The sequence below is a fragment of the Gossypium raimondii genome, chromosome 10, assembly GCF_025698545.1.
Source record: "Gossypium raimondii isolate GPD5lz chromosome 10, ASM2569854v1, whole genome shotgun sequence".
NCBI lineage: Eukaryota > Viridiplantae > Streptophyta > Magnoliopsida > Malvales > Malvaceae > Gossypium > Gossypium raimondii.
Genome location: NC_068574.1, coordinates 10,578,393 through 10,597,505, shown reverse-complemented (window position 1 = coordinate 10,597,505; position 19,113 = coordinate 10,578,393). Strand labels below are relative to the sequence as shown.

Sequence of the window (19,113 nt, the reverse complement as noted above, 5' to 3'; positions counted from 1 at the left end):
TCATTTCCCCGCTATACATAACCCTTCCCGCATGATCTTAAACTGTTTAGAAACCATCCATTGACAATCATTTTGTCCCCCACTAAGGAATCGAATGGTTCTAGTCCAACAGAACCGGAATTGGATTTCAACCTTGTTTAATTTCGTTCCCAACTTTTCCTGGCTTTTTAGTAAAGACCTCTAATTTATGATCTCTTTCGATTTAACCCCAAAATTGTTCTAAAGTTTCGAGTTTAGAGAAATCTGGGTGTGGCAACTTTAGAATAGTTTAGAAATATGATGAAATCCATTCATCTTTTCCCCATTCTCATTTCATTCTCTTTTCTCCATCTTTACAACTTTTGTTTTTATTACAAATAGGTCTTTTTTCACCATTTCCAAGTCTTCAAGCTTAATTCCTATAATTTCTTTCATGAATATTTAGTGAAATCAATAAAGAAGCCTAGTATCCATCTTAGTTTCATGAGAAGTGTATCCATAGTTATCTTGGGGGAGAGAGAAAATAAAAATTAGGGTTTGAATGTAAAAAATTAAGAAAAAGAAAAGAAAAGTGATTAACAAGTTGGGGACAAAGGCAAAGAGATAGTTAAAGAGTATAAGAAGAAATATTGATTCCAAGACTTTGGTTATAAGTATAACAATAATTTACTTACTTAAATAATATCTAAGTATTGAATTTTGTTAGATTAATTATATTCATATTTATGTGACTAATTTTATACATGATTATTGTAATATTTAATATGAGATTAGTTTGTGAATGTGTTGAAATTTATTGGATATTAATTATAAGGTAATATTATTGTTTTGTATTTAAAGTATGGAAAAAGAGACGAAATTGGAAAATGAGGAAAAATGGATATGAAAGGTAAAAATTAAGGTTAAATATAAAATTGGTACTCGAATTTGTCCATTTCTCCTAGATTAGTAGTTATGGTTTTTTTTTGGTCCTAGATTAGTACTCAAACTTTTTTTCTATCAACTAAATCGGAACCTGAGTCTAACATCGTTAAGTTCAAGACAGGTGACGAAATAAGATCGTGGCATGTGGCATAAATGATGATGTCATAATCTAAAAAATATTAAAAATTAATAAAAATATTTGTAAAAATTATTTCCCTTTTTTCCCTTTTTCCGTTCTTTTTCCCAGTTTTTCTTTTCTTCTTCCTAATTTCACTTTTCTCTCTTCTTCTTCTCTCCTCCTATTTTCTCTATCTTCCCTTTATGGATCCTTTTGGTACTATCTCTAGAAATCAACAAATTATCTTCTTTCTTCAATGTTTGATATTTTTAAAACAATAAGAAAAAATTGAAGGCAAATTGGATAAAATCTGCAATTTTTGCTTCCCTAGTTTTTATGGGTTTCTTTTATCGTTTTGCTTGGTTGTGTTTTAATAGGCTATTGTGGATATTAATTTATCTATTTTAGTTTATATGTGAAATAATTTTGAATTTGTAATTGAATTGAAGAGATGATGATGAACCATTATTTTTGTTTTGAAGTTTTCGATTCCATTATTGTTAAAGGAATCAATCCTTTTATTTAAACAGGTATGTCATGGAAAACAAAACCCAATTGAAATTGAAATTTGGATAATTATTTAAAATAATACATAAAACTGAGAAAAACTTTCTTACCTCTGTGTTTACTGGAAAATTAATTACTAGTAGAAAAGTAACATTTTTGGAAAAACAATGGAAAGGAACCTATAATCGGGCTAATGAAACAAAATATTAGAAAGAAAGTTGGAAAAAAAATGATATTTTTTTTTACAAACAATAATGGAGAAACAGATGAAACCCAAAAACAAGATGTTGAAGTTTTTGCCGAAAGCAGCTTCATCAATGATTCACACTGAAGCTTGAAGGAAGTCTAAGAGTGAAAGTGAAACCTTCACCCTAAAATCACCACCACCATCTACTATGTTTCATCATTCTCACCACATCAACCCAATGAATGATTCAAATTCCCCCATTACCAGAAATCAAATCCAAATACCAAATCTATCAAACCCAATAAGAATCAAACAACAACCAATATTAAAAAAAAAAAAAGAAGAGAATCTACTCCATTAGCCAAAATGACAAGGACCTACCAAGCAAAGAAGTAAAAAAAAAAAGAAAAGAGAGAGAACAGAGAAGCAAGGAAGAATGAAAAAGGTGAAAGAGACGACCTTTAAAACCGACAACACCAGCGACTAGAACGAGACAAATTTCCAACTAAATCTCTGAAGAAAATATTCTATAAATCTTTGCTAAACCCCCACAACTAAAATTGGTTAAAGCTACTAACCCATTAACCAAAATATGAAAACGGGAGTTAGACTCGAGAGAGCTCACCAGAGGGCTTTGGGGTCATCGTTAACTAAGTCCTCTGGAGTCTTAGTTGGTCGAAGAGCTCACAGGAGGAGGCCGGACAGTGGCCTAGCAGCGGTCTAAAAGCAAGGCGACTAGGGTAAGAAAAAGAAAAAGAAGGAGCAACTTGAGTTGAGGGAGGAAGAAGAAGAAGAAGAAACGACGGGAAAAACAAAAAAAAAAGAAATGAATTGCACAAACAAAAAAATTGGGGGAGAAAAGTCAAAAAGAAAAAAAGTTTCTTTTTTCTTTTTTAATTTTTTAGATTATGACATCATCATGATGTCATTTATGCCACATGTCATAGTCTTCTTCCGCTATTTGTCCTGAACTTAATGACATTAGGCTCAAGTACCGATTTAGTTGACCAAAAAAAGTTTGGGTACCAATCTGAGACAAAAAAAAATCATAAGTACCAATTTGGGAGAAGTAGACAAGTTCTAGTAACAATTTTATATTTAACCCTAAAAATTATATTTGAATATATATAGGAAGTAATGTATTTAGTGAGTGACTTGTATAATGATTTTGAACTATTGTGAGAATGATTATTGAGTTTTGAATTGATTAGGGCTAAATTCAAAAGTATATAAATCTTGTTCTAAGATGTAAATGAGAAATTGGTTCTATTATATTTGCTCATGTAGACAAGATATGAACTAGTAGGATATAGATGACATGTCATTAGGAAGCATTTAGCGCATTCTCTATTTTGACATTGTACTTCGATACTATTTTGTTCTGACCTGGCACACTGGTGGTACTCTATTTTGTTATTGCACTTCGGTGCATCCCTGTACTATTTCGTATATCCTATGTGTTTTATTAAGTCTACATTAGGCCTCTATTGAATAATAAAAGACAAAAGATAAAGCTAAGAATAATATGACAAGATTATGTGGTAGTGACTGAATGATAATGAAAGAAATTATAATGATTGAGTTATAATATGGAGTTACTAATACTAATATGTTCTATACTTATTTATTGCAATTCTATTGTATTATTTTTTTATTTAATTAATAAAACATAAGTTTAATTCTCGTTGTACTTACTAAGCTTTCACAAGCTTCGTTTGAATATGTTGCTATATACAGTTTGGATATCATACATGAGCTTGCAGTCATCCAAATTCATAATTAACACTAAATTTGCCTACACTAAACATTGCAAGTTTTTTAGCTAAGTAATGCTAGGAACCAGTGGGCCCTGCTCCTTGGCATCGCTAAAAATTTACCTTAACAAAATCAACATTAAAATTCAGATTAAATCACATCCATCAGACTATATTTGATAAATTAAACGCAAAACTAAAAAAATTCAAAATTAACATTAAATTTATTCCATTAACAAAGTAATATAAAAAATAAAATCTAATAATATTAGCAATTAACTTTCATCAAATCAATTCCAAAATTTGAATTAAACAAAAAAAGTTAACATTGTTACCTTTGAGTACCAAAATATTTCTTTGTCAAATAAAAGTACTATATTGGACCAAAAATAACACATATACTACATTAGAAAAAAATCAAACTTGAGTACCAAACAATATATTAAGCCAAATAAGAAATAAGGAAATTTGTTGATGAGCGTTGAATTGTTAAAAAATTTGTTTAGTTTTATCATTTTAGGGTTGAATTTAGGTTTTGTTTGATAGAATGTTGAAAAAATTCAATCAATTGAAAGTTAATATTTTCGCCACTTAATTTTTTAAACAAATTTGATAACCCATAATTGAAGTTGTTAGATAGATTTTTTTTTTACAAAAAAGTGTGAAAAATAATAAGTAAATAAAGACTTTCTTATCAATTTTTTTAATTAACCCTGTCTGCAGCTTTTATTAAAAAACAAAGTGAAAAAACATAAAAGTAAAGAAAAGACCACCGAAACAAGGCCTAACCTGAAGTCCAAAGGAAAAAACGAACAGAAGCACAAAAACCCTAAGCCCAAGATCAAAAGAAACATGGAAAAAACCAAAAGAACCCTAATCCTAAAGCACCTACGAACAGAAACTCTGTTTTGGTACCTCCATGTCTTTTCTGCAAATAGATCGTCATTTCAGTGCTCCGAAGGATGCCCAAATATTCTGTATGATATCAATTGAGAATGCCCCTTCAGATAAGTATTTGAACTTGTAACTTCATATCCTAGCAACAGGATCCCGTGAATCTGAGGTATTCATCCCCTTTATTGGATTCATTTCCTGGTTTTTTACAATCTCATTTTCTTTATTTTTATATTAGCGTTCGCCAAATTTTCCAATCTTTCTTCAGGTTTCATGGCTAGAAGACTGAACCCCCGTGCTTCCCCCTGTCTCCACAGTCCATTCCTTTACAATGACCCGAACTGTTGTTTTTATGGAACCCTCGCCTAGACTAGTTTCACTCCCATCTTTAAGCCCCTCTTTAGCCAAGGTATGCGCTTTTATATTTGCATGCCATCCTACATGTTTGAATCGACATGAGACAAAATACTTTTGAAGTCTTTTTGCATCAGTAATATATGCCGTTAAAATCGATCTGTCTTCTTCCTGGTTTTGAAGTTTTTTTTTATAATCGTTAGGGCATCACCTTCCAATTCAACCTTTAGGAACCCAGATTCTACCCCAAATCTAATTGCTAGGCGAGGGCCCCTGCTGCAAATGCTGTCGGGATCTGAGTATTGATGAAAACTTTATATTTTAAAACCTTACCCCTCTAGTCACGAATTAAAATTCCAAAGCATGATATCATACATTGTTTGTCAAATGTAGCATCAAAATTAATCTTCACGAAGGGATCTCTTAGAGGGCTCCAACCTTCTTCCCATGCATTTCTGTCAGGTCCTTGTTCTCTTACTCCTTCAATTTCTCGAATATAATTTTTAACAAATTGGGCTAAATCAGCTGCATGTTGGATTTCCCTTTCATGTACAAATTTTTTACGTGACATCCATAAACCCCCATAAAGTACCTACAATTAATCTGATCTGTTGACTTGATTCTTTATTAAATTACAACATCACCCAATCTTTAATTTGTAACTCATTTTCCTCTAGGGTCCCTCTTATGCCCAGACTAGTCCAACATTAATAGCAAAAGAGCACTTCCTAAAGACATGCTCGGTGAGCTCCCAAGTCGTTGCTGGTAAAGATTAAACAAAGTAGAGATAAAGTTATTAAAAGTTTTCCAAACTAGGATTTTAATTTGTGAGGACAGATCCACCACTCAGAGCTTCTTATACATGGTTTTTTAAAAGTCGGTGTTAGCTTGTAAAGTAATTGGGTTATCTATCTGTAGTATTTTTTTTGTAACCACTATGTACTAAGTTCAATCTCGAGCTTCACCACACCAGACCAACCTATTCACTTCTTTCTCCATGGGGAGGGGAATGCAAAGAATTCTTTCAGTATCATTGGCATGAAAGGTATTTTTGATTAACTCTTCCTTCCATTGGTTTGAATGGTTGTCAATAAGATCTGCCACACAGACTAGTCGGAATAGTAGTTTTGGGACCACAAATCTGACGAGGGAAAATATTATTATAATTATTTTTTATGGTCTACTATTTCACAGAAAAATTTCGTAAAAATTTCGTTCGAAAATTTTGACGTTTGGACACTCAATTTAGTCAAAAGGACTAAATTGTAAAAAGTGCAAAAGTTGAGTTCTACATGTTAAAGGTATTTAATTGTTATGGAATCATAAATTAGGGGTCCTTATGTGGTAATTAGATCATTAGTTAATGATGGACAAAAACGGGCATGAAATAAGTGAAATAAGATTTTTTTTAAGAAATGGCATTTTAGTCATTTGGTAAATAAATAGAATTAAATGGGGAAAAGATGGAAAAATATGCTCATCTTCTCCATAGTTGCTGCTGAATTTTAGAAGACACCATAGCTAGGGTTTCTTTTCTTTTTCAAGCTCATAGTAAGTGCATCCTAGACCCGTTTTTAATGTTCTTCGCATTTTTGAGATCCTCGTAGCTCGGTTTAGCTTATTCTACCATTAATTCATGTTAGGGTTCATATTTGAAAAAATACCCATAGGTGAAATGTGTTTATTTTACTGTTTTATGGTAGAATATGAAGCTAGAAATTATGTTAAACAATTTTTGCTAAGCGATTTTAAGCGAAAGCGGGTAAATTGACACAATCGGTAAAAATATTTAATGTTCAAAAGTACATGTTAGAGTGAGAATTTGGTGTTGCCATAGAATAAAAAAGTGTTCATCATGTTGTAAAACATAAGAATGAGTGAAATTTAATTTTCGAGCTTTGGGACAAAAATGTAAATATGCAAAAGTTTAGGGACAAAATCAAAATTTTGCAAAAAGTTGAGTCGAGGACTGTTTTAATAAATGTGAATATTAAATAGCTAAATTTGGTATTATAGATCAAGAAAGACAAGAAGACGATCTCAAACGGGGAAATGAAAAGATCGTGGAGTAAATCGTGAAATTATAATATTTTGCACCGAGGTAAGTATGCATATGAATTACTGCAATATTTTAATGTCATTCAATATAATGTGGATATTTGATTGAATATAGAATAAATATTCGATATAGATCCTAAAAATGTGGTTAAGTTGGGAAAGGTGGTAAAATGTTGAAAAACAAGGTTTCTGGCTGAACACTCGGAATAGGCCGGAATATACTGAATATAAAGGTGGTTGCTATGTGCTGATTCCACAGTATTTTTTTATTGTGAATGGGGTTGCTAAGTACTGACTCCCTGTATCACTGAATATAAAGATGGTTGCTAAGTGTTGATTCCACCGAATCCTTAATTTGGAAAGGGGTTGGTATGTGCTGATTCCCCGTATCACTGAATTTATGGTGGTTGCTAAGTGCTGAATCCACCGAGTAACGGATAATATTCCGAGTGTTCAATAGGAAAATTGGAAAGGTGAATAGAATGTATATATGAAATGGACAAGATTATGTGAGGAATATTGGGTTTGATACTTAATCGACCCATGTGTAAGATGGTATGAAATATCAAAACTACATAAGAGTAAATTTAGAAATAAAATAGTTTTGAACAACAATGGTTGAGCAATTTTGAAAAATCACCATAAATGGTGGAAATTGACTTAGAAGTTGAATAATATATGAAATTGAATCTGAATGAGTCTATTTTCACATGAAAAAAATAGAGAAAGCAAAAGAGCTATATATTTTGGGATATTTGAATTTTAATGAAATAGGGTTGAATTGATTTCGAAATCTCCTATTTCAAATTTGGAAAATAACCAAAAATCGTACAAAAATAATTATGGCTTGAAATTTACATTCTTGAATTCCTCCATGAGTCTATTTTCAAGGGAAAGAAACAAGAACATCGTTTGAATTTTTTATAGAAAGTTAAGTAAATTTTAGTAAAGAGATGCCAGAACTGTCGAGCTGTGAAACAGGGGAAGATTTAAAGAATAAACTGTACTAATTGGCTAAAGAAAAAATTCTGAAAATTTTATGGTGGAAAGGTATACGAGTTTAGTTTCAAGTAAAATTTACATAACTTAATTTGGAGTCCTGTAGCTTCGAGATAAAAATAAATTAGTAACCATGATTCGAAAAAACAACTTGTTGGAAATTGGACAAATAATGAAATTTATGTATGAATAGAATTATGTTTCATTGAAATCATGTTAGAAATTTGTTTATTTGTCATATGCTTACTTACTAAGCTACATGCTTATCCCTTTTTCTTTTCTTTGTTTTATAATGTTATCAGTATAGCTCAGAAATTTGGACAGAGTCGGAATATCATCCACACTATCTACATCTTTTGGGTATTTTGTAACCAATACTTTTGAATTATGGCATGTATAGATGAGTGAATGTAAATTGATATATAATATATATAAATGTATTGGTTGAACTATTGGGATTAGTTTGGTTGAAATTTTGAAATTTGCAAGGGGTTTTATGTAAAAACAAGTAGAAATGCTGTCGAAATTTAAAAAATATATATATCTGGTAATAAAGTATCTCAATTGGAACAATTACAAGTGTTTGAGTTCTAGTAATACCTCATACTCTGTTCCGGCAAGGGACACAGGTAAGGGTTGTTACAGTTAGTGGTATCAGAGCTATGGTTTAGCCGGTTCTCGGACTAACAAAATATGCGTGAATGTTTATCTATACATGCCATAAAAATATTGTGATAGTGTGATGATTTCTGACATTTCAAATTGTGTTTATTTTTTTATAGTAAATAGAACCCGACCGAGTTATAATGGATGATGTAGAAAGTAATGCGTCGGCTCCCGCGCCAGGGACCGCGCTTGAAGAAAGTAGACATGAGACGCATAGTGAGGATGAGGCTCGGGAAGCCTTTCTTCATATGATGAACAATTGGTATACAGAATTTGTTCGAGCAAACCCGAATGTTCAACCTCCTCCACCCCCTCCTATTCTTCAACTGGTTCCCTAGCTCCACAAAATGTTGACTTAGTAAGATCAAGTAAACCTCCTGTTGACAAGATCCGAAATCATGGGGCTGAAGATTTCAAGGCTAATGTAGATGATGATCCGGAAAATGTGGAGTTTTGGCTCAAAAATTTCATTCGGGTATTTGATGAATTATCTTGTACTCCCGAAGAATGTTTAAAGTGTGCAATATATTTATTAAAAGACTCAGTATATCGTTGGTGGAAAACATTGGTATATGTGGTTCCGAAAGAAAGGGTTACATGGGACTTCTTCCGGGATGAATTCAGAAAAAAAAATACATAAGCCAACGATTCATCGATCAAAAACGCAAGGAATTTCTCGAGTTGAAGTAGGGTCGAATGTCTGTGGTAGAGTATGAAAGAGAGTTTGTCAGGCTCAGCAAATATGCCCAAGAATGTGTGTCCACAGAGGCCATCATGTGCAAAAGATTCGAAGAAGGGCTAAACGAAGATATTAGATTGTATGTTGGGATTTTAGAGTTAAAAGAATTTGTGGTACTGGTTGACCGAGCTTGCAAGGCTAAAGAACTGAGTAAAGAAAAGAGAAAGGCGGAGATTGAGGCTCGGGATGTAAGAAAAAGGTTAATGAGTAAGACATTTCAATCCCAATCAAAGAAGCTTAAAGAGATGAATCCACGATCAACTGGTTCAGTTGGGTATTCACGTAGAGATCGAGGGAAGTCGTACTCCGGTGCTAAAACTCAAGCTACTTCAGTGGCAAGTGTGGGCAATGTGGGAAATAATAAACCCAAGTGTCAACAGTGTCGTAGGCGACATGTTGGTGAGTGTTGGGGGTTTAGATGAGCTTGTTTCAGGTGTGGTTCTCAAGAGCACTACATAAAAGATTGTCCTGAGAGGATAGAAGAAGAAAGATTACAGAGAGTTGGATCGAGTGATACTGTTAGTAGAGGTAAACCCTCGAAAAATGCTGGAAGCAGAGTTAGCGGTAAAAGTGTGGTGAAAGATACAGCCGGGAGACCAGAAACTAGAGCTCCTGCCAGAGCTTATGCCATACGTGCTCGTAAGGATGCATCATCTCCTGACATGATTACTGGTACATTTTCTCTTCATGATATTGATGTTTTTGCTTTGATTGACCCTGAGTCTACTCATTCATATGTATGTGTGAATTTAGTATCTAATAAGAATTTGCCTGTTGAAAATACTGAATTTGTGGTTAAAATATCAAATCCTTTAGGCAAATATGTCTTAGTCGATAAAGTTTGCAAGAATTGTCCTTTGGTGATTCAAGGTCATTGTTTCCCGGCTAATTTGATGTTGTTACCATTTGATGAGTTCGATGTTATTTTGGGGATGAATTGGTTGATATTGCATGATGCTAAGGTAAATTGTAGATAGAAAATCCTTGAATTGAAATGTGAAAATGGTGAAATTCTTCGGGTTGAAGCAGAGGAGCTGAATAAATTGCCTATGGTGATCTCGCACATGTCTGCTCAGAAATACATGAGAAAAGGATGTGAAGCTTATCTTGCTTATGTGTTGAATACTAGTATAACTGGGTCGAAGCTTGAATTAGTGCCGGTAGTCTGTGAATTTCAGGACGTATTTCCGGAGGAATTGCCTGGGTTACGTCCGATTAGAGAAGTTGAGTTTGCTATTGACTTGTTACATGGTGCTGCACCGATTTCTGTTGCTCCGTATCGGATGGCTCCGACTGAGTTGAAGGAATTGAAAGCTCAGTTACAAGAGTTGACGGATAAAGGATTTGTGAGACTGAGTTTTTCTCCTTGGGGTGCTCTTGTATTATTTGTGAAAAAGAAAAACGGTTCTGTGAGACTTTGTGTTCACTATCGTCAGCTCAACAAAGTGACTATAAAGAACAAGTATCCTTTGTCGAGAATTAATGATTTGTTTGACCAACTAAAGGGAGCAACAATTTTTTTAAAGATTGATTTGAGATCTGGTTACTATCAGTTGAGAGTTAGTGAGTCAGATGTGGCAAAGACTAATTTCAGAACAAGGTATGGACACTACAAATTTCTGGTGATGCCTTTTGGTTTGTCTAATGCTCCGGCTATTTTATGAATCTGATGAACCGAATTTTTCGACCGTATCTGAATAAGTTCGTGGTGGTGTTCATAGATGATATTTTAATTTATTCTCGAGATGAATTCGAGCACGCTGAACATTTGAGAACTGTGTTGCGAATTCTGAGAGGGAAGAAATTGTATGCTAAATTCAGCAAAAGTGAGTTTTGGCTTCGTGAGGTTGGATTCTTGGGACATATAGTTTCAAGTGAGGGTATTCAAGTTGATCCAAGCAAAATCTCCGCAATTGTTGATTGGGAACCACCAAAGAATGTGACCGAGGTTAGAAGCTTTCTGGGCTTAGCCGGGTATTACAAACGTTTTGTCAAGGGATTCTTGATGACTGCTTCTCCTATGACTAAGTTATTGCAAAAGAATGTCAAGTTTGAATGGACTGATAAATGTCAACAAATTTTCGAGAAATTGAAGGCATTATTGACTAAAGCGCCAGTGTTGGTACAACCTGAGATAGGAAAGAAGTTTATAATTTATAGTGATGCATCGTTGAATGGTCTTGGGTGTGTGTTAATGCAGGAGGGAAAAGTAATAGCTTATGCTTCGAGACAGCTGAAACTGCATGAGAAGAATTATCCGACACATGATTTTGAATTGGTTGCCATCGCTTTTGCTTTAAAAATTTGGCGTCATTATTTGTATGGTGAGAACTGCTGAATCTTCGCTGATCATAAGAGTTTAAAGTATTTAATGAATCAAAAAGACTTGAATTTGCGACAACGAAGGTGGATCTAACTAATAAAAGACTATGAGCTAGTGATTGACTATCACCCCGGAAAAGCTAATGTAGTTGCTGATGCCTTGAGCAGAAAATCTTTATTTGCTTTGAGAACTATGAGTATGAGATTAACCTTATCTGATGATGGCTCAATTTTGGCTGAATTGAGGGCTAGACCGTTATTCCTTCAGTAAATTCGGGAAGCCCAAAAGAATGACAGTGAATTGCAAGCCAAGAGAGCTCAGTGTGAATCATGTGTTAATCCAGATTTTCAAATCAGATCAGATGATTGTTTGATGTTCTGGGATAGGATATGTGTACTGAGAAATGATGAGTTGATTCGGACCATTTTATGTGAGGCACACAGTGGTGATTTGTCAGTTCACCCAAGTAGTGCGAAAATGTATAATGATTTGAAGAAATTGTATTGGTGGCCGGGCATGAAAAAGGATATTTTGGAATTTGTATCAAAGTGTTTAATTTGCCAACAAGTGAAAGCTGAGCATCAAGTACCATCGGGTTTACTTCAACCAGTAATGATTCCAGAGTGGAAATGGGACAGCATCACGATGGATTCTGTGACAGGATTGCCTCTGACTCCAAGAAAGAAGGATGCTATTTGGGTAATCGTTGATAGATTGACAAAATCAGCTTATTTTATACCAGTATGCATTGATTACTCACTTGACAAGTTGGCGGAGTTAAATGTTGCTGAAATTGTGAGATTGCACGGGGTGCCTAAATCTATTATATAAGATAGAGATCCGAGGTTCACTTCGAGGTTTTGGATAAAGTTGCAAGAATCCTTGGGTACAAAATTGAATTATAGTACTGCGTTCCATCCGTAAACTGACGGACAATCTAAAAGAGTGATTCAAGTTCTTGAAGACATGCTCCGATGCTGTATTTTAGAATTTGAAGGCAGTTAGGAGAAATATCTACCATTGGTTGAATTTGCTTACAACAATAGCTATCAGTCGAGTATACGAATGGTATCGTATGAAGCATTATATGGACGTAAGTGTAGAACCCCTTTATATTGGACTGAGCTCAGTGAGAACCAGATTCATGGAGTTGACTTGGTGAAAGAAACTGAAGAAAAAGTGAAAGTAATCCGTGATTGTTTAAAGGCTGCTTCAGATCGGCAAAAGTCATATGCGGATTTAAAGAGAAAAGAAATTGAGTTTCGTGTGGTTGATAAAGTGTTTCTGAAAGTATCTCCATGGAAGAAGATTTTAAGATTTGGCCGTAAAGGCAAATTGAGTCCACATTTTATTGGACCGTATGAAGTTATTGAAATGATTAGACCCGTAGCTTATCGGTTAGTTTTGCCAGTAGAGTTGGAAAGAATACATAATCTATTTCATGTATTGATGTTGCGACGCTATCGTTCCGATCCTTCACATGTAGTTTCTCCTACAGAGATTGAAATTCGACCGGATATGACTTACGAGGAGGAACCGATAAAGATTCTGGCTCGAGAGATCAAATAGTTAAGAAATAAGAGTGTAGCCTTAGTAAAAGTGTTGTGGCAAAAACATGGAATGGAATAGGCTACATGGGAACCGGAGGAAGTTATGAGGAAACAGTACCCAAACCCCATTTCCAGTAAGATTTTCGAGGACGAAAATCCTTAAAGGGGGAGAATTGTAACAACCCGATTCTGGGCCTAGTCGGAACAGTTGTTTCGGGACCACAAATCCGACGAGGGAAAATACTATTACCATTATATTTGTATGGTCTACAATTTCACAAAAAAAAATTCGTAAAAATTTTGTTCTAAAATTTTGACGTTTGGGCACTCAATTTAGTCAAAAAGGACTAAATTGTAAAAAGTGCAAATTTTGAGTTCTACATGTTAAAGGTATTTAATTGTTATGGAATCATAAATTAGGGGTCCTAATGTGGTAATTAGACCATTAGTTAATGACGGACAAAAATGGGCATGAAATAAGTGAAATAAGATTTTTTTTAAGAAAGGACATTTTAGTCATTTGGTAAATAAATAGAATTAAATGGGGAAAGGATGAAAAAATATGTTCATCTTCTCCATAGTTGCTGCCGAATTTTAGAAGACACCATAGCTAGGGTTTCTTTGCTTTTTCAAGCTCATAGTAAGTGCATCCTAGCCCCATTTTTAATGTTCTTCGCATTTTTGAGATCCTCGTAGCTCGATTTAGCTTATTCTACCATTAATTCATGTTACGGTTCATATTTGGAAAAATACCCATAGGTGAAATGTGTTTATTTTTCTGTTTTATGGTATAATATGAAGCTATAAATTATGTTAAACAATTTTTGCTAAGCGATTTTAAGCGAAAGCGGGTAAATTGACACAATCCGTAAAAATATTTAATATTCAAAAGTACATGTTAGAGTGAGAATTTGATGTTTCCATAGAAGGAAAAGGTGTTCAGCATGTTGTAAAACATAAGAATAAGGAGTGAAATTTAATTTTCGAGCTTTGGGACAAAAATGTAAATATGCAAAAGTTTAGGGACAAAATCAAAATTTTGCAAAAAGTTTAGTCGATGACTGTTTTAATAAATTTGAATATTAAATAGCTAAATTTGCTATTATAGATCAAGAAAGACAAGAAGATAATCTCAAACGGGGAAAGGAAAAGATCGTGGAGTAAATAGCGAAATTACAATATTTTGCACCGAGGTAAGGATGCATATGAATTACTGCAATATTTTAATGTTATTCAATATATTGTGGATATTTGATTGAATATAGAATAAATATTCGATATAGATCCTAAAAATGTGGTTAAGTTGGGAAAGGTGGTAAAATGTTGAAAAACAAGGTTTCCGGTTGAACACTCGGAATAGGCCGGAATATACTGAATATAAAGGTGGTTGCTATTTGCTGATTCCACTGTATTTTTTATTGTGAATGGGGTTGCTAAGTGCTGACTCCCCGTATCATTGAATATAAAGGTGGTTGCTAAGTGCTGATTCCACCGAATCCTTAATTGGGAAAGGGGTTGCTATGTGTTGATTCCCCGTATCACTGAATTTATGGTGGTTGCTAAGTGCTGAATCCACCAAGTAACGGATAATATTCCGAGTATTCAAAAGGGAAATTGGAAAGGTGAATAGAATGTATATATAAAATGGACAAGATTATGTGAGGAATATTGGGTTTGATACTTAATTGACCCATGTGTAAGATGGTATGAAATATCAAAACTACATAAGCGTAAATTTAGAAATAAAATAGTTTTGAACAACAGCGGTTGAGAAATTTTTAAAAATCACCAAAAATGGTGGAAATTGACTTAGAGGTTGAATAATATATGAAATTGAATCTGAATGAGTCTATTTTCACATGAAAAAAATAGAGAAAGCAAAAGAGTTATATATTTTGGGATATTTGAATTTTAATGAAATAGGGTTGAATTGATTTCGAAATCTCCTATTTCAAATTTGGAAAATCACCAAAAATCGTACAAAAATAATTATGGCTTGAAATTTACATTCTTGAATTCCTCCATGAGTCTATTTTCAAGGGAAAGAAACAAGAACATCGTTTGAATTTTTTATAGAAAGTTAAGTAAATTTTAGTAAAGAGAGGCCATAACTATCGAGCTGTGAAACAGTGGAAGATTTAAAGAATAAACTGTACTAATTGGCTAAAGAAAAAATTCTGAAAATTTTATGGTGGAAAGGTATACGAGTTTAGTTTCAAGTAAAATTTACATAACTTAATTTGGAGTCCTGTAGCTTCAGATAAAAATAAATTAGTAACCATGATTCAGAAAAACAACTTGCTGGAAATTGGACAAATAATGAAATTTATGTATGAATAGAATTATGTTTCATTGAAATCATGTTAGAAATTTGTTTATTTGTCATATGCTTACTTACTAAGCTACATGCTTATCCCTTTTTCTTTTCTTTGTTTTATAATGTTATCAGTATAGCTCAGAAATTTGGACAGAGTCGGAATATCATCCACACTATCTACATCTTTTGGGTATTTTGTAACCAATACTTTTGAATTATGGCATGTATAGATGACTTAATGTAAATTGATATATAATATATATAAATGTATTGGTTGAATTATTGGGATTGGTTTGGTTGAAATTTTGAAATTTGCAGGGGGTTTTATGTAAAAATAAGCAGAAATGCTGCTGAAATTTAAAATATATATATATGTGGTAATAAAGTATCTGAATTGGAACAATTACAAGTGTTTGAGTTCTAGTAATACCTCATACTCTGTTCTGGCAAGGGACACAGGTAAGGGGTGTTACACAAAAACACTTTAGGCTTTGTCAATACAAGCATATAAAACTTCATGAAAACGGTTAGCAATTGCCTTGACTATAATCTTATAAATAACTATGCAAAGACTAATGGGTTGAAAACTCTTGAGGTTCGTGGGGCTTGCTACTTTGGGGATTGAAACAATACTTGTAGAATTAATATCATCCAATGCACTGCTATTATTCAAAATATTCAAACAAAAATCACCGACTTCAGTTCCAACAATATGCCAGTATTTTTGAATGAAGAGAGTAGGGAATCCGTCATAGCCGACGACTTTAGTTGGTCCCATATTTATAATCACAAAAATTTTCTCATCCCTAGTGAATTCCTCAGTCAAAGCTTTGTTCATGTCCTCCGAAATACGATTTTCAATCCCTAATAGAATATAATCAGTATTGCAAATACCACCCGAAGTAAAAAGGTTTTCAAAATAACGCTTCACCACATTTGCCATCTAATGACTATCATAAGTGATTATCCCCAATTCATCTTCTAACTCATCAATGCAATTCGCCCTTCTCCTTTGAAAAGTAGAACTATGAAATAATTTTGTATTTTTATCTCCTTCTTTAAGTCAAATTCATCCTTTCTCATTGTTCCCAATATTTTTTCGTCCTTTTCCATCTCTAAATTTAAATGGATTTTGGTATCAATAAGTTCTGCTAAGTTATTATATGTTCTATCCATACCATCCAACTCCTCAATTCTAGCAAGTAATTTTTTTGATAAGCGATTTCTAGATTTTTTTAATACCCAATGCCCATCTATTTAGTCATTTTCCAACAACTTCGAGCTTTTCTACTACCCCCATTTGCAGCTTGACCATAACTGTTTAATTTTCTCCTCACAAGACATCTCCATGGTCTACCAAGCCTCAAATCTGAATCCTTCCCTTCTTATACTAATTCCTTCAATCCTGGTTTGAAAAAAAAACAATCATCAGAAAAAAAAAGACAAATGTCGGCTCGTATACTCCGGGAAAAGCTCAACCCATTCCTTATTAGCAACTCCTCTATCAAGACGTTCTTTGATATTTGTTTCAGAAAGGTTACCTCACTCCCATGTAAACCATCTACCAACAGACCCCATGTCTTCTAGCTGACACTCACTCAAAACCAATCGGAACTCTTCCATTCTTTCTTCATCATGTGGCTGTCCACCTTCTTTTTCAAATAATAAAAAAAATCTCATTAAAATCACCACAAACCAGCCAAGGCATTAGTTGTTCACCACCAAGGCTTCTCAGAATATCCCATGCCCCGCTTCTTGCTTGAGTCTCTAAAGCACCATAAAATCCAGTCAATCTCCAAATTGCCCCAACTCATTTATCATCGATACTCATGTTAATATGGTTTTTGGAAAAACTCTTCAAGGTTTTCAAAAGCTCACTCCTCCAACCAAGACTTAAACCACCCCGAGTTCTATTAGTTGGAACATCATTGCCACAAGAAAATCCACATCGATGTCGTACTTTTCTCATATGAGAATTGTCAAGTTTTGTCTCCATAAAGAAGGCCACCTAGGGATTGTACAACTTTAGCATATGCTGGAGTCTTTTAACGCCCCATGGATTCCCCAATCCACGGACGTTCCAACCTAGAATTTTTATTGCGTTCGGTCAGCTTGCCTATTGGTAGCCATCGATATCTGTCTAAAACTGGTTGTTCCTTGCTGTTCACCTTTTCCTTTAATTCCCTCATACGTATAACTTGGACAAGCCTGAATATTTGATCTATGACGTTTTTTCCTTCATTATTTTCGATTGAGAATTCTTCATTATCTTCCTCCATATCCTCTTTTCCTCAATATAATGCTCTTTTCCCTCTATCATAAGTCTAACTACCTTCCAAATTAATTCCCCAAGTTTGAGTAATCAGCCCTCGATTCTGATGACTGACTATATCGTTCGTACCCATCTTGTTTTGTTCCTTGCTTCCATTACTTAAAACATTCCCAAAGTTCCTCTCTATAGGTTCTTCTCTTATCCACATGCTAGTGTCACAGGGCTAGACCTTTCGTCTCGTAATCCGTGCGGCCTTAGGCGATTTGTTCATCCAAACTCGCCCAAGTCAGCCTTAACTCAAGTGAGGATTCTTTTAGAACTCCTCCAAGGCACCAATTGAAGAGCGGAAGCGATTTATGCCAAAAGAAGAACAACAAAGAACAACAGCAAGAACGCTCGCAAAGTGTTTGAGTAAATGCTCTCTATTTCTCTTATTCACAAAGAATAATGAAACAATGAATGGAGTGAGTACAACTGAGGGGGAGGCTCTCTATTTATAGTTGAGCTCCCCGAAAACTGACGGTCAAGATACATTTACATCGACGGATGAGATTTAACCATAGCCCTTAATTTTAGGGATTTACAAGGTAAGCCTTATCAAATATAATCTAATCTTTACAAGATATGATTCCCTCTATCCTCTAAGATTAGTTATCATATTAGCCTAAGTTGCCATCTTTTTATTATCAGGCTAACTAGGCTTCAATTTGACAGGCTTGTCCAATAGCTCTTTGAATCGGGCCAGTTCTCGTAGGCCAAATGATCCCCATCTAAGCAATAGACCTCTATTGGATGCATTTGGTGCGATGGTCACGGGTTTTGAACTGCGGCCCGTGCAATTCTCCCCCACCCATTCTCGCAACGTCCTCGTTGTGACTTCCAAATGGCACTGACTTGATTCGCCTCGGTCTCGTCTCGACGCCTTAGCCTTTTCCTTCCTTCAGGACTTTTGCTTCGGCTTACGTCGCTTCTTCACTCGAACCGTCCTACTCGTTTGTACATCTTGATGACAAGAAGTTATGTCACTCTCTTGTCCATAATCTAACTTTGCTCGAACAGAATCCTCTTGATTTACCACACTTGGCTCCGTTTTGCCCACAGTCTCTCTGCCTCTTTGCTCAAGAACTTCAAAAGGGCTCGTACGTTCTTGCCAAGTCAACAAGTTAGAATGCAAAACACTATCACAGTGTTCGGAATGTACCTTCGCATTTACTCTGGTCAACTGTCCCACATGCATCACTTCTTTTTCCTTGAAGTCCGATGCACCAACCACCTCTCCCATAGGTGGAAGCCTTGTCGATGACTCAGCCAACTCCGACGCTTCACTCAACTTGAGCCTCATTGGTCCCAGCTTCACTGTTTTCATCGCAACTCTTTCCTCTAAGTCCGATGACAAACTAACCTCTTCCTTGGGTGGAAGCCCCTCCGATGACTCACCAAGCTCAGGCGTTGCCTTTCTTTTGACTCCGGCT

General features: G+C 34.6%; 2 long non-coding RNA genes across 11 annotated transcripts; one reads left to right on the top strand and one right to left on the bottom strand.

Annotated features, from left to right (window-relative positions):
* Window positions 1–1,537: 1,537 nt before the first annotated feature.
* LOC128034067 (uncharacterized) lies at window positions 1,538–2,573 on the bottom strand. The gene is made up of 2 exons (XR_008190122.1): window positions 2,341–2,573; window positions 1,538–2,004 (listed from the first exon to the last, which is right to left on the bottom strand). It is a non-coding gene; the product is annotated as an uncharacterized LOC128034067 (long non-coding RNA).
* A 1,684-nt stretch (window positions 2,574–4,257) lies between these two features.
* On the top strand, window positions 4,258–15,651 carry LOC105777872 (uncharacterized). 10 transcript variants are annotated; one of them, XR_008189980.1, is made up of 10 exons: window positions 4,258–4,532; window positions 4,632–4,772; window positions 4,921–5,016; window positions 5,111–5,179; window positions 5,395–5,762; window positions 6,734–6,818; window positions 8,077–8,134; window positions 8,557–9,851; window positions 14,161–14,245; window positions 15,502–15,651. It is a non-coding gene; the product is annotated as an uncharacterized LOC105777872 (long non-coding RNA). The 10 variants fall into 10 exon arrangements; XR_008189976.1 differs by having other exon boundaries at window positions 5,111–5,762; XR_008189981.1 differs by having other exon boundaries at window positions 4,921–5,179; window positions 5,395–5,460.
* The last annotated feature ends 3,462 nt before the right edge of the window (window positions 15,652–19,113 follow it).